Source organism: Desmodus rotundus, chromosome 5 (genome assembly GCF_022682495.2).
Source record: "Desmodus rotundus isolate HL8 chromosome 5, HLdesRot8A.1, whole genome shotgun sequence".
NCBI lineage: Eukaryota > Metazoa > Chordata > Mammalia > Chiroptera > Phyllostomidae > Desmodus > Desmodus rotundus.
The window spans coordinates 16,707,947-16,720,856 of NC_071391.1; the positions used below are offsets into that span (position 1 = coordinate 16,707,947).

General features: G+C 41.7%; 1 long non-coding RNA gene across 1 annotated transcript; it reads right to left on the reverse strand.

The window, feature by feature from the left end:
- Positions 1-1,102: 1,102 nt before the first annotated feature.
- LOC123479563 (uncharacterized) lies at positions 1,103-5,963 on the reverse strand. The gene is made up of 3 exons (XR_006655212.2): positions 5,603-5,963; positions 3,609-3,728; positions 1,103-1,663 (listed from the first exon to the last, which is right to left on the reverse strand). It is a non-coding gene; the product is annotated as an uncharacterized lncRNA (long non-coding RNA).
- Positions 5,964-12,910: the final 6,947 nt, after the last annotated feature.

A 12,910-nucleotide genomic window follows, 5' to 3' on the forward strand; every position in this document is an offset into this window, starting at 1 on the left:
TGTGCCAAAAAATGTGCAAAGGGCTTTATGTCAGTTCATTCTTAATAACTACAAAGCAGTTAGTTATTATTAACCTTCTTTTGGTGATGAAGCTATTAAATTTAAACAACCCTTCCAAGGTCATGTGACCACTAAATAGCAAGAATCATCTGAGATTCTCAAGCTGAACCTCCAAGGCCTATGGGGTGACCACTGAGGGGGCTTTCTATCAGAAATAAAGACGTAGCTTATAGAGCAAAGAGCTTGGGCTTTAGAGCCAATTAAAACTGGGTCCCGGGCCCAACTGCAGCACGTACTACCTGTAGAATATGGGTAAGTATCTTAGCCAATTTGATCCCTACCTTCTCCAACTGGAAAATGGGGATAACAACACCTTACAGGTTTGTCAGACAGGATTTAATGACTTAATGTAGGTATATTACTATTTTCCTAGGACATAGTTGCCGGTGTGAAAGCAAAAAGCATTTTCACTGTAAAGTTTTGTAGACTTAACTAAACCATACCACTTACTAACACATTGCTCCAATTGGGCTTATCGAGAATATAAGCTAGAAGCGCTAGAAGATAAGCTGGAGTGTCACAGACCATCTACCCTGAAACAGAAAAGTGTCCTCCCCCTCCCTAAGGCTAGGAAATTCCTTATTCCCGAGGTCTGTCTGATTGCCCATCTCTCCCAGAAAGAGACTCTGGGGGTCTGAGCTGACCTCGTCCCCTCTATTTTTGCTGCTGCTCATGCCCCCATTGCCAAACTGTGCGCTGACTGGAACTGGAGTGCTACACCAAACTCGCAGGCATGCGTGGAGATATTCTGAACTGTTAGGAAAACAGCAATATTTGACTCTTATCAATCGCTGTGTGAATTACTGGATGAAAGTAGTTCACATTTTCCACAGTCACTTTTTATACTCTGTCCAATGGTGCCATATCCTTGGGAAGCTCGCTTTTCAGCAGTTGCTGTGATAAAAAGCAAGCCCTATATGAAAGTCAAAGTAAACAGGAAATGAGGGTGGCCCTGTGTGATTGACACTTAACCCAGGTTGTGCTGCCTGCTGCAATGAAAGCCAAACTCACAAGACAGGTGCTGGTGAGAAGGGAAGCGGTTTATTCAAGTGACGGTGACCTGAGAATATAGCAAACTCCTGTCCTGAAAAAGTGTCCTAACAGCTCAGTGCAGGCAAGGGTTTTCATCAGGAAGGAGAGGAAAGAAGAGCAAAGAAATCAGGGGAAGGGGCTGTGGACATAGAGACAGTGTTCCTGCTGGTCCCGATATAGATCTTTAATGTCAGCTGAAGTCTTGGGGTCAAGCCACCCCAGGCCCATGCAGGATCCAGAATATCTGGTTTCTGCAATATGCTTGCAAAAAGGCTGTTAGCCTTTTATGGCAGGCATAGCGAACCCGGCCTTTGGTTTAAGGCATACATCATGTTTCCTGATCCAGGCAGAAGTATTATTCATTATATATTATTAAATCGAGAAGGCTGTTTTGTTGGTTAGCATAAGATTTCATGTAAGATATACAGGACCTCTTCCCGTAAGCCTTGATGGGGATTTTCACGGTCAGCATCCTTGTGTTGACCACCTGTTCCTTTTGTCAGCTGAATTACTGGGGGACCTTGAGGTCAGGCGGCTCCTTCGATTCACATAGGAACTGGAACTACAGACCCTGTGTAGTTTTGAGAGGAAAAATCGGGTTAGAGTAACGAGCTTAGTTTAACATTTCCTAAGATTAATGAGGGTTGATTTATATAGATTTTTAAATAAGTTTGCTTTGTTAGTACATTCTTATTTTAGTTCTATTCTATGGTTAGTCAGAGTAGGATAATGTTTTCATTCCCCGTTACATGATCCGATTCCAAGCTTTGACAAGTTGCGCCGTGCCCAACGGGTGTGCACGTCCCATCATCCAGCACCACTTGTTGTCAGTTAAGAAGGAAGTTAATATTTCTTCAATTCATAGACATCCCTTTTTCAAAGAGCTACCTGGTTGTTAGGACCTAAATATTTCTTAAGTTGTGTGGCTCTAACTACCTAATAAATGAAACTGTTAGGTATTTAACAGTGATTCTCCAAGTATGATTTATCACCCACCTGCACCAGTATGATCTGGGGAAACCAAATGAATACTCCTGAAACAGAATTTCTGGAATCTGTATTTCTAACCAGTTCTCTCGTTAATTCTTAATCACCCACCCAAATTCACAGTTTTTGTCCAACATCTTAGATTATACTTTATTTACTTTTTCTGCCAAGCCTCTTCTCCTTGAAAGATCTGTTTGTATCTTCAGGCCTCCCTACCACCTACAGCTAAAGGAAAACCATCCATACCGCTGTCATCTCCATCTTTAAAGCAATAGCAACCACGGAAAAATAACCAGGAGGGTCGGAATCCTCCATTCTCCCAGTTATCATTGTTTATGGGTACAGCCAGGTAGTATTGATTTGTCACCTGGTGATGTTAATTACCAGCCAAGCATTCAGATTGTTTCTTTTTTCTCAGCTCTCAGCTTGATCCCTAAAGTTTCAGCATGGAGCCTGGAAACGTTTAATGGAAAGTTAATCAGCCAAATCCTCCCAGTTCAGAAGTCACTACTCCCTGGCCCCAGCACATGCTTGGAACACCAGGGTATCCGTGTAATGGGGGGAAGCAGTTACTTACTGAATGGTTCCCAGAGGGCTTGGAAGAGGTAATGACCATCAACAGGGGCCTTCTGGAGTCCTTTGGAGTCAACTTATATGCCACAGAGACAATGGCCTGACTCACTATGTTTTTTAAGATTTGCTTATTCTTGTCAAAGAAAGAAGCAGATAAGCAAAGGAGTGCGTGCTTCTGAGATGCCAACAAGGAGATTTTGGGGTTTTTTTTAAACAGCAGCATCTTATCTATGTCACTGGTGGATGATGTTATGTGTGCTAGAGACATAGGTAATCTAGATTTGATCTGCATGTTAACTTTTCTGTTTTCAATCAATAAATGCTTAACCAAGTCTCTGGCTAAGCAGTCTGAAATCGATTTTTCAAAGAGAATTTACATCTGATGATTTAGGAGGGAAGTCCAACCTTTTAGCGTGTCTGGGCCATACTGGAAGAAGAAGAATTATCTTGGGCCACGCATTAAATACACTGTGACATTTTAGGTGACATAATCACACAAAAGACCTCATAATGTTTTAAGTAAATTTATGATTTTGGGTTGGGCTGCATTTGTGGCCATCCTGGGCTGCGTGCGGCCCGCAGGCCATGGGTCGGACACCCTTGGAGTGTTTTGCACAACAGCTGATACTCGGGGGAAGAAACCGAAGGTGGTAGGAATGCCATACAAAGAGGATGTGAGTTGCTGTGGAGATGGGCTGTCTCTGTTAGGGACCACAGCTTTAACTGTCTGGTCCATTGAGCTTTGGGAGATGGCATCATGTGGTGGGAAGCGTGAAGCTGTGGGGCCCATCGGCTCCTGAGTTCCTTTCCGGCTTTTGGGGAAATCACTTTCTCTCTATTAACCTTAGATTCTTTTATCTGTAAATTAGATATAAGGATGCTTACCACACATGATGTTCATTCTTTCTCAAATATCCCACGACATAGTCATATTCCCCATTCACACTGTCACTTACCCTCTTTAGTACAGGCCAGCTTCATGCCTTACTGAGGAACGCATTCTTCCTGGGCTTCAAACAGTTTTTCTAGGTGTGCCCTGGCCTGATCCATTTTCTAGATGATAAGTGAATATAAACCTGTAAAGATTGAAAAAATAAATCTTTATACCTCTCGTGATTTAAAAGTATATAATGGTTCCTCTGGGTCTTAGGTTTAGGGGACTGTTGCTGGCCTAGCCCCATAAACCTAATCCTCAATCTGAGTTGTCACAGCTCCTTACTTACACCTATCTTATAGCCACACCAGAATTCTGTGGCTTCCTCAGGTGTGATAAGCACACGTTTAACATCAGCCTTCACATTAGGTGTTTCCTCATCCTGGAACTTCATTCACTGCTCATTGTCTGGAGATTTGTTGCTCATTCTTTCAATGTCAGACTCAAGTCATTTGTTTTCTAAAATTTTCTCTTATCTATGGAGATTTTGCATGTCCCTCTATGTGCTCCTATATAACCATATATATTGTATATGTAGATATATCTATGTATATATAATTTTCAGATATAACTTATACTTTCAGATGTACCATGCAGCCTTGTAACCCTGTAATTGTCTTTCTTACATTCTGGACTCAGCTCCACAAAGTTGGAGCTCTGTGCTCTATTCAATAAAAGTTAGATGATGATGATGATGATGATTATCATCTGTATACAGAGGGTAATTCTCCATAGATTGTTGTATAGACTAAGTAAGGTATTAAATAAAAGATATCTGACACTCAGCCAGTCTGTTTCCATATATACTAGAAACAGGGTAGCAGCTTACCTTTGCATCACTCGTGTATGCATTCACTCCCAGTAAGTGTAAAGTGCCACTGTGTACCTGATACTCTTTGAGGCACCAAAGACATGGAAACAAGGAAACATAGCCCTCTTTTAAGGAAGGTTCATATAATAATGGAAATGTATGCACCAGGGGTATAACCCTTCATGGCTAATTTTGTCAAGTTCTGGGAAGTATCTTCCGGCTTTTCTAGGGGTACAATGACCCCTTGTCTGGACCCAGATAGTGCTTCCCATTTGCTTTACACACACTGTGTTTCCAGCTGGGTAAAGCTCACCAATTTTCTTCCCATGAACCCCCGCACAGGGAACAGAACTATAATCTGCAGATGTATTGCGTAACTCCGGGGTGCACTCACTGTGGCGGGGGCTGGAGGTAACTGGTGAGAAAGACAGTACGTTTTTTCCTTCACAAGGCTTTCATTTCAGTGCAGGAGACTAACATGTAAAAAGATAGTTTATAAAATATGTATTTAACCACAGCTGTAATAAGCTCAGTGGCAGATAACTGCACAGTGCTAAGAAAAACAAAACAAAACATGTGGAAATCTCGCCTGTTCTGTGGTAAAGATAGACTAATGTGCTTACTTGAGGAATCTAATCGAAAAAGCGAAACCAAAATGTTGGGAAACATTACCCAGGCAGAAGAAGAGTTGGAGACTGAGAGAGCCTTCTAGGCAGTGGGAACATGACAAGCCAAGTCTCTGGAACTAGATAAAGCCTGAAGGACTTGAGAAACTAAAGTAAGGCCAGGGTCTCAGAGGTGTAGAGACAGACTAGGAAACTGGCCCAAAATGAGGTTGTCAAAAAAGGCAGTAATCAGCCGACACTGGGCTGGATCATGTTAATTTTAAGTACTGTGCTAAGTGCTACACAGATCCTACCCAATTTACTTGCCATAACACCTGTATACATTAACACTGTTTTTTGACAGTTGAAGAAACCAAAATTCAGATAGCTAATGTAACTTTTTCAAAGTCTTTTAGCTAGAAAGCAAGGGGCCGACTGGGATTCAATTCAAAATCTATCCGATATAAAAATATATCAATGTTTATTATTTTTTAACCATATTACACTGTCTCTGTGCACATAAGATATTAATGATTTTTGTTTGTTCTCAATTTTAACTCCCAGAAACCAAGGAAGGAAATTATTTCCCTTTTTACTTACCTCCCAGGGCATCCGATTTCTTGTTCTTTACTTTATGTGGCTTATCAGAAGGGGGCGGCTCTGGAATCATGCAGAGGGGTATGTGTTCTCTGCCATGCAGGGAAGCATCTGTTGCTTCTGGACCCAGGTGTCCAGGGGCAGGATAGACACTCTGCAGGGACAGCAGCCCATCCCAGCCCCAAAGACCTTGTCACCATCTTGGGCTTGTGAATTCCTGTTATGTTTCCCCGAAGTGAAACGACTTTGTTATAATACTCAGGACACTTCCTCTGCAGTCCTTTTATATATTCACATACAGTCTTCTTTTTCAGAGTCCAAGGCTCCAGCCAAAAAAAATCATCTCATTAAAGAAGAAGTATGCCTTATCCCCACCACTTGTGACACAGCCGTCTCCTCACTCACAGTCACTTTTTTCTCTTCTTTTGTAAGTGCAGGATCCAACATTTTCACAAATTAAAAAAACCGTGCAGAGAATGATTTCTGTAGGTTCAGCGAGACTACTCTTCGCTGCATTTGTATTTGAAACTGCGGTTGAACTGCGTGAACTTCCTCCTCTCTGATACAGCTGCTGCAGATTTTGAATTATGGCTAAACACCCAAGTGTTATTTAATGCAGCCAGGGAGGAATGGCGTGAATGATAGCCCATTACCACTTTACACCCAGAGATCAGTCTCCAAGTTCAAGGCTATTGTCTTAGCCATGCCAGAAAAATTACACAGGCTGCTACAACTTTTTATAACCCCCTTAGGCGATGCTGGAGTGATAAACATGATGGGAATGAAGTCTTGCCATGTGTATCTAATAGCACCAAAGAGAGTGGCTAGCTCAGTGCTGACACAGCACTCGGCAGATGTTAAAGGTTTAATGCATTACCTAGCTTCCTCCGTTTGGGTGTCTCATTCTGGGCAGGAGCAGACTGTGTGTGTGTGTGTGGTTGCCATTCTCCAGATATACCTTGTTATATAACTGAGCTTCTGCTGTTCCTCTAAGAGCGAAGGAAAGCTTTGTACTAAGTTTAACCCGAAGCAATGCAGGGCTGATTTCCATGGTCTCTGAACCAGAAAGAAGGTGCACTGGATAGGCTAAGACATCTGCTATGCTCAAATCCATGTTCTTGATGTTCCCACTCCAACTCCTTACTGATGGTTTTTAAGCATGTATGATGGCCAGCCAGTTCTGTGTGACCCTATCAGTCATAGCTGACTGGTCCATAAGTACAATGGATATTTGTACTTATCTATTATTTATCCCAAAGGAAGTCAATCTGCAAGTCCATGGGGTGAACTGCAATAAAAACTCTGCCAACAGGCCCACACTGGGCCAATCCGATCCTCTTCCTGGAGGAATTACAAAGATAACTGACAAGATATACAGCGGATGGCTCACCCAGGATAATGACAAAACACCAGACGGGGATAAGCCACCTCTTGCCATGGAGATGTGGCAGATCAGTGTGGTCAGAGGATGTAGAGTGAATGTAGCCCAACCCTTCGGTTGCTAAACCAGGTTTCCATCTCTGTGAGGTGTGACTATACGGCCTTCCCTTTTTTTTTTGTACTTCCTGTTATGCATGTTTTCTTGTGATCTTATAAGCTTATAGCTGTATGGTTGTCCTCAGTTTTTATGAGGCCTAGAGGTACAGATAAACTCCTATCTTAATTCTTTTTACTGGATGCCAATAGTCATTTTGATGTTAAGTTTCTGTTACCATTCAATAACTGTCCATTGCATGAGGAGCTCTCAGGTTATTGCAACCAAAACCACTTAATTAACCTCAGGAAAAAAATATATATCTGAGAAAATATAGCTGAGCACCCCCTGCTCCAGAGGGTCTTTCGTATGGAGTTTCAAAGTGATATATCATTACCCAGGATCCATTTTTTCCCTTGTAATGTCAATTCCCTTCAGGGGCAGGGGCAAAGGGAAGTATCAATCTCACTATGACATGGTAAATAACCCTATTGACAAGTGGGACTTCTCTACTTTCATGTACTTCTAATGGATTGGCACAGTGAACAAGGCCTGCCGCCGAGAAAGACAAATACTCATGTATTAGGATTCCCCAGAGAAGCAGATCCGAAAGGATATAGTAGATAGGGTCTGGCACAAATAATGCCATTTTTTATTACAAAATCAAACGTATGTAATTCTGTAACATAACATCACACTCAAACACACCATATGGCATTTTAGGTGAAGTGTTCAAATTAAAACCATAAATTATTACACCCATATTGTTACCCTACCAACTTCTCTCAAGCAGGCGTTACTTGTGCTGGACCCTGCATATGAGGAAATTCATAATAGAAATTAATTCAAACATTTATGGAGGCTGAGAAGGTCCACAATCTCTCATCTGCAAGCTGGCAAAGGAGGAAGGAGGGTGGGAGTCCAAAGATCTGAAAACTAGGAGGTATAAGCCTGGAGTCTGGAGACCTGAAACCCAGGAACTCTGATGTCCAGCAGCAGGAAAAGATGGATGCTCAGGAAGACAGGCAGGAAATTCACCCTTCCTTTGACTTTTTGTTCTATCTGTGTCTCCTTCAGATTGGATGATGCTCACCCAAATCGGTAAAGGCAGATTTTTTTTTTTCCCTTCAGTCTACTGAATCAAATGCTATTCTCTTGTAGAAACTCCTTTGCAGATACACCAAGAAATAATGTTTTACCAGTTAGCTGGGCATGCCTTAGCTCACACAAGTTGACACCTAAAATTAACCGTCACAATGCACCTGTAAGAAAATGATTATGTGGACGTAAAGACTACAGCAGAATGAGCCGTGGCTCAGAAGGAGGACGTGGTGGTGGAGGGATTAGTGTTCAGTACAGCGTGACTCCCATCCTAACTGTGCAGCTCGCCTCATAGAGTACATGGGTGGGACTCTGATGTAAAACAAACAAACACACAAACACACAGAAAACCTCTCTAGTGCCCAGTATCTCTTTTGCGGAACTCCTTGTAAGAAAGATGAAAGTGAGAAGCCTGTGGATGGGGAAGGAGAAGCGCTTCAGAGGCCTGGAAGAGACATGTAGTGGCCTGGGAAGGTCAGAGACCTAGAGATTTTTGCACTGTATAGTTATGAACTTATACTTCTGAGCACCAGAGCAGTAGATCACTGTGGGTGGAGGGTGTTGAGCCAGGAAAATGCCCCCCAAGGATATCAGATCTCAACTGCTGAAGACTCTACATGCTACTTGATATGTAAAAAAGACCTTTGCAGAAGTGATTAAATTAGGGATTTTGAGATGGGGATGTTATGCTGGATCATCCGAGTGACCATTTATGAGTCACAAGTGCACTTATCAGTGAGAGGCAGAGAGAGATGTGACACAGAGGCAGAGGCTGGAAGGAGGCAGCCGCAGCCACAGACTGACGGCAGCAATGAGAAGGTGGGAGAGGCAAAGAATAGATTCTGTCCTATGCTGACATCCTGATTTGTCCTAGTGAAACTGATCTTTGTCTTCTGGTCTCCAGAACTGTGAGGGAATAAATTTCTATTGTTTTTGGCCACCAAGTTTGTGGTAATTTGTCACAGCAGCCCTAGGAAACTAAAGCAGAGGAGACCTGCCAGAAAGATGGATTGAAAATATACTAAACACTGAAATGGAGAGATGTCACAAGGGACCTTACCTCTGATGAACAGAATGGTACACGTCTCCTAGTCTTTGGTAGTATTTGGGGAAAAATATGAGGAAAGTGAGGACATTTTGTTAATGAAGCAAATAGAGCTTTGAGCATAAATATTTGGGAAATTTATGTATGAGTTAGCACATAAAGCCATTTGAATAATAGTGAAACTTTGGGCTCATATTACTATAATATTATGTTTCTTTCCCTCATAGATTTGCTATGTCAGTGATTTTTGTTTTCTTTTTTTAATCATACAAAAGTATATGTTTACTTATTCTTTTTAAAATATATTTTATTGATTAATCTATTACAGTTGTCCCAATTTTCCTCCTTTGCCCCCCTTCACCTGGTTCCCCCTTCCCCCCAGCAATCTCTCCTTAGTTCATGCCCATGGGTTGTGCATATAAGTTCTTTGGCTTCCCCATTTCCTATACTACTCTGAACATCCTCCTGTCTATTTTTGTACCTACCAATTATGCTTCTTAACCCCTGCAAATTTTTACCCATTCTCTCCCTTCTCTCTCCCAACTGATAACACTCCAAATGATCTCCATATCTATGATTCTGTTCCTGTTCTGGTTGTTTGCTTAGTTTGTTTTTTTAGATTCAGTTGTTGATAGTTGTGAATTTGTTGCTATTTTAATATTCATAGTTTTGATCTTTTTCTTAAATAAGTCCCTTTAACATTTCATGTAATAATAGTTTGGTGATGATGAACTCCTTTAGCTTTACCTTGTATCTGCCCTTCCATTCTAAATGATAGCTTTTCTGGATAGAGTCATCTAGGTTGTAGGTCCTTGCCTTTTATCACTTTGAATACTTCTTGCTTGCAAAGTTTCTTTTGAGAAATCAGCTGATAGTCTCATAGGAACTGCTTTGTAGGTAACTCTCTGCTTTTCTCTTGCTGTTTTTAAGATTCTCTCTTTATCTTTAACCTTTGGCATTTTAATTATGATGTGTTTTGGTGTGGGCCTTTTGGGTCCAACTTGTTTGGGACTTTCTGTGCTTCCTGGACTTGTATGTCTATCTTCTTCACCAAATAAGGGAAGTTTTCTTTCATTTTTTTTCAAATAAGTTTTCAATTTCCTGCTCTTCCTCTTCTCCTTCTGGCATCCCTACAATTTGGATGTTGGTATGTTTGGAGGGGTCCCAGAGGGTCCTTATACTGTCCTCATTTTTTTTGAATTATTTTTTTCTTGCTGTTCTGGTTGTACGCTTATTTCTTCCTTATGTTCCAAATCATTGATTTCAACCCTGGTTTCCTCCCCTCCACTGATGGTTCCCGGTATATTTTAAAACATTTTACTTCATGTAACCTTCACATCTTCCTGCAGTACTCAGTGAGCTCTTTGAGCATACTGATCACCAGTGTTTCGAACTCTACATCTGATAGGTTGGTTATCTGCATTTCGTTTAGTTCTTTTTCTGGGTTTTGTTCTGTTCTTTCATTGGGGCCATATTTCTTTGTATCCTCAATTTGGCAGCCTCTCTATGTTTATATCTGTGTATTAGGTAAAGCTGCTTTGACTCCTTGTCTTAGTAGTGTGGCTTAGTAGAAAAGGCATCTGTAGACTGTGTGAGGCGGAGACTTAGGTAATTGCCAGGGTGGGGCAACTGGCTTCACTACTTTGTGGCTCTGTGTGGGGGGAGGGCTCAGAGAGGGGACACTGCTACTGACTGGCTTCTGGAGGTTTGCCCAGCTCTTGCCCCATTTCCAGTGACTTCACATACTTCTTGTATGTGACTGGCACCCTTCTAGCTGTTGTTTTGGTGGTGAATCTCAGAGTGGGTGGGTTTGTGTATGTTCTAAGTCCATGTGGGCCCTTTAAGGGCAGTCTCCTGAAACTCCAGCAGTTTCTTCTGCTGCCCCAACCCCCACTAGCTTTTGCAGCCAACAGTTATGGGGAATTATCTTCCCAGTGCTGGAACCTTGGGCTGTCTGGTCTGGCCTAAGGCTGGGATTGCTCACTCCCAAAATATCCCTCCCAATTTTTATCTACCATATGTGAATGTGGGACTGTCTGTTCTGCCACCACTGCTACTTCTCCATGACACACCATGCCTCCCCACCTCTCCACTCATCCCCGTGACTCCACCCCTCCTACCCATCTGGATAAATGTGGCTTTAAATTCTTGCTTGTCAGACTTCCATACAGCTTAATTGTCTGATGGTTCTGGGTGTTATTTGTTTTTAGATTTATTTGTAATTCTCTCTATGATTGCACAGGAGGGGAAGGGTGTCTACCTATTCCTCCATCTTGACCAGTTCTGTCTTTTCTTTTCTTTTCTTTTTTTTCTGTAATGAGTTCATGGATACACAAAAGCTTCAGAAATTTGGAAGTGGTGGAAGAAAAAGTAATTTTAGTAAGGCTTCCTTGGTGGTGCCTGGCATTTCCTAAGTCAGGTGTGTAGGATTCTGGAGATGGAGTCATCACAAATGTGCCAAATTCTCTCATGTCTTGGCTTCCTTCACCCATGTCACTCTCAGGCCTGCTAGTCTCTTCTCCCAACTCTGAAGCCAACTCCTTCTACTCACTTTTCCTGACCCAGCTTGAAATTGCTTTGTCAGACCAACCACCCAATCTAAATTTTGTTTCCCTAATTCAACTCTCTTTTTGCACCATGCTCTACTCCTTCAAAACATTAGAACAGTTGGATCTCACGCATTTGTAGAAGAGGATATTTGCTTGCTAAGATCCTTCCTTTATTCTCTACGTTTCATGATGCCATTCATGATGAAGAGAATTAAAATATATGGATCTATGTTGAGAAATGCCTTTCAATTTACAAAATGAATGGTGCTTCCTTGCCCTTTTAAAGGTGTAACCTATTATATATGCCTGAACCACGGCATTCTGAGCTGGAAACCACTGAGAAAAATTAGTAGGGGTTGCATGAGCCTGGAGAGGAATAAATAGATCAGTTATTAAGTATAAGGAAGTCTACCTGAGCATAGCCGAGGTAAACCATATCAACACTTCTTTTTTTTAATGACTTTTTATTGTATCTTTTTCCCATTACCATCTAGTCCCGTTATATCTTCTTTCCTCATATAGGCCTTCTTAAATCCCCTTTGCTGGAACATTACAGGGGGATCAGGTAGGGAGAAACATATAAATGCCTCAATATTGCTTATGAAAGTATATTCACCACTTCTTTATGCAAAAAGACTGGGTTCAAAATAAGAAATAAAACAAAATCCTAACATTTGTTGTCCCTTTGAACTTATCAATTTATTTGACCTATGTGTCTCATTTTCTTTATCTGCAAAATGGACCTAGTCATATTTATCTTGGAGAGCTGCTGTGAGGATTAAATGAATTGAATAAAAATATTATAGCAGGAAGTATTGAATATAATGAATGATTAAGAAAAGTTAGTCACCTTCCCTTCCCCCCTTCTCATGTGTTTCCTTTGCTTTCCCCTCTCTTCCTTTTGTGATTTTATTCAAATGGTCTAGAAAACAGGCATGTATCTGCTAGAGGAGGACCCAGTAGGACTGCTGGGATACAGAGAGAATCCAAATCAAGAAACCACTGCCCTGGCTGGAGTGGCTCAGTGGACTAAGCGCTGGCCTGTGAACCACAAGGTTGGTGGTTTGATTCCCAGTGTGGGGTGCATGCTTGCGGGCCAGGTCCCCAGTGGGGGGGGTGCATGAAGGCAACCGCAAATAGAT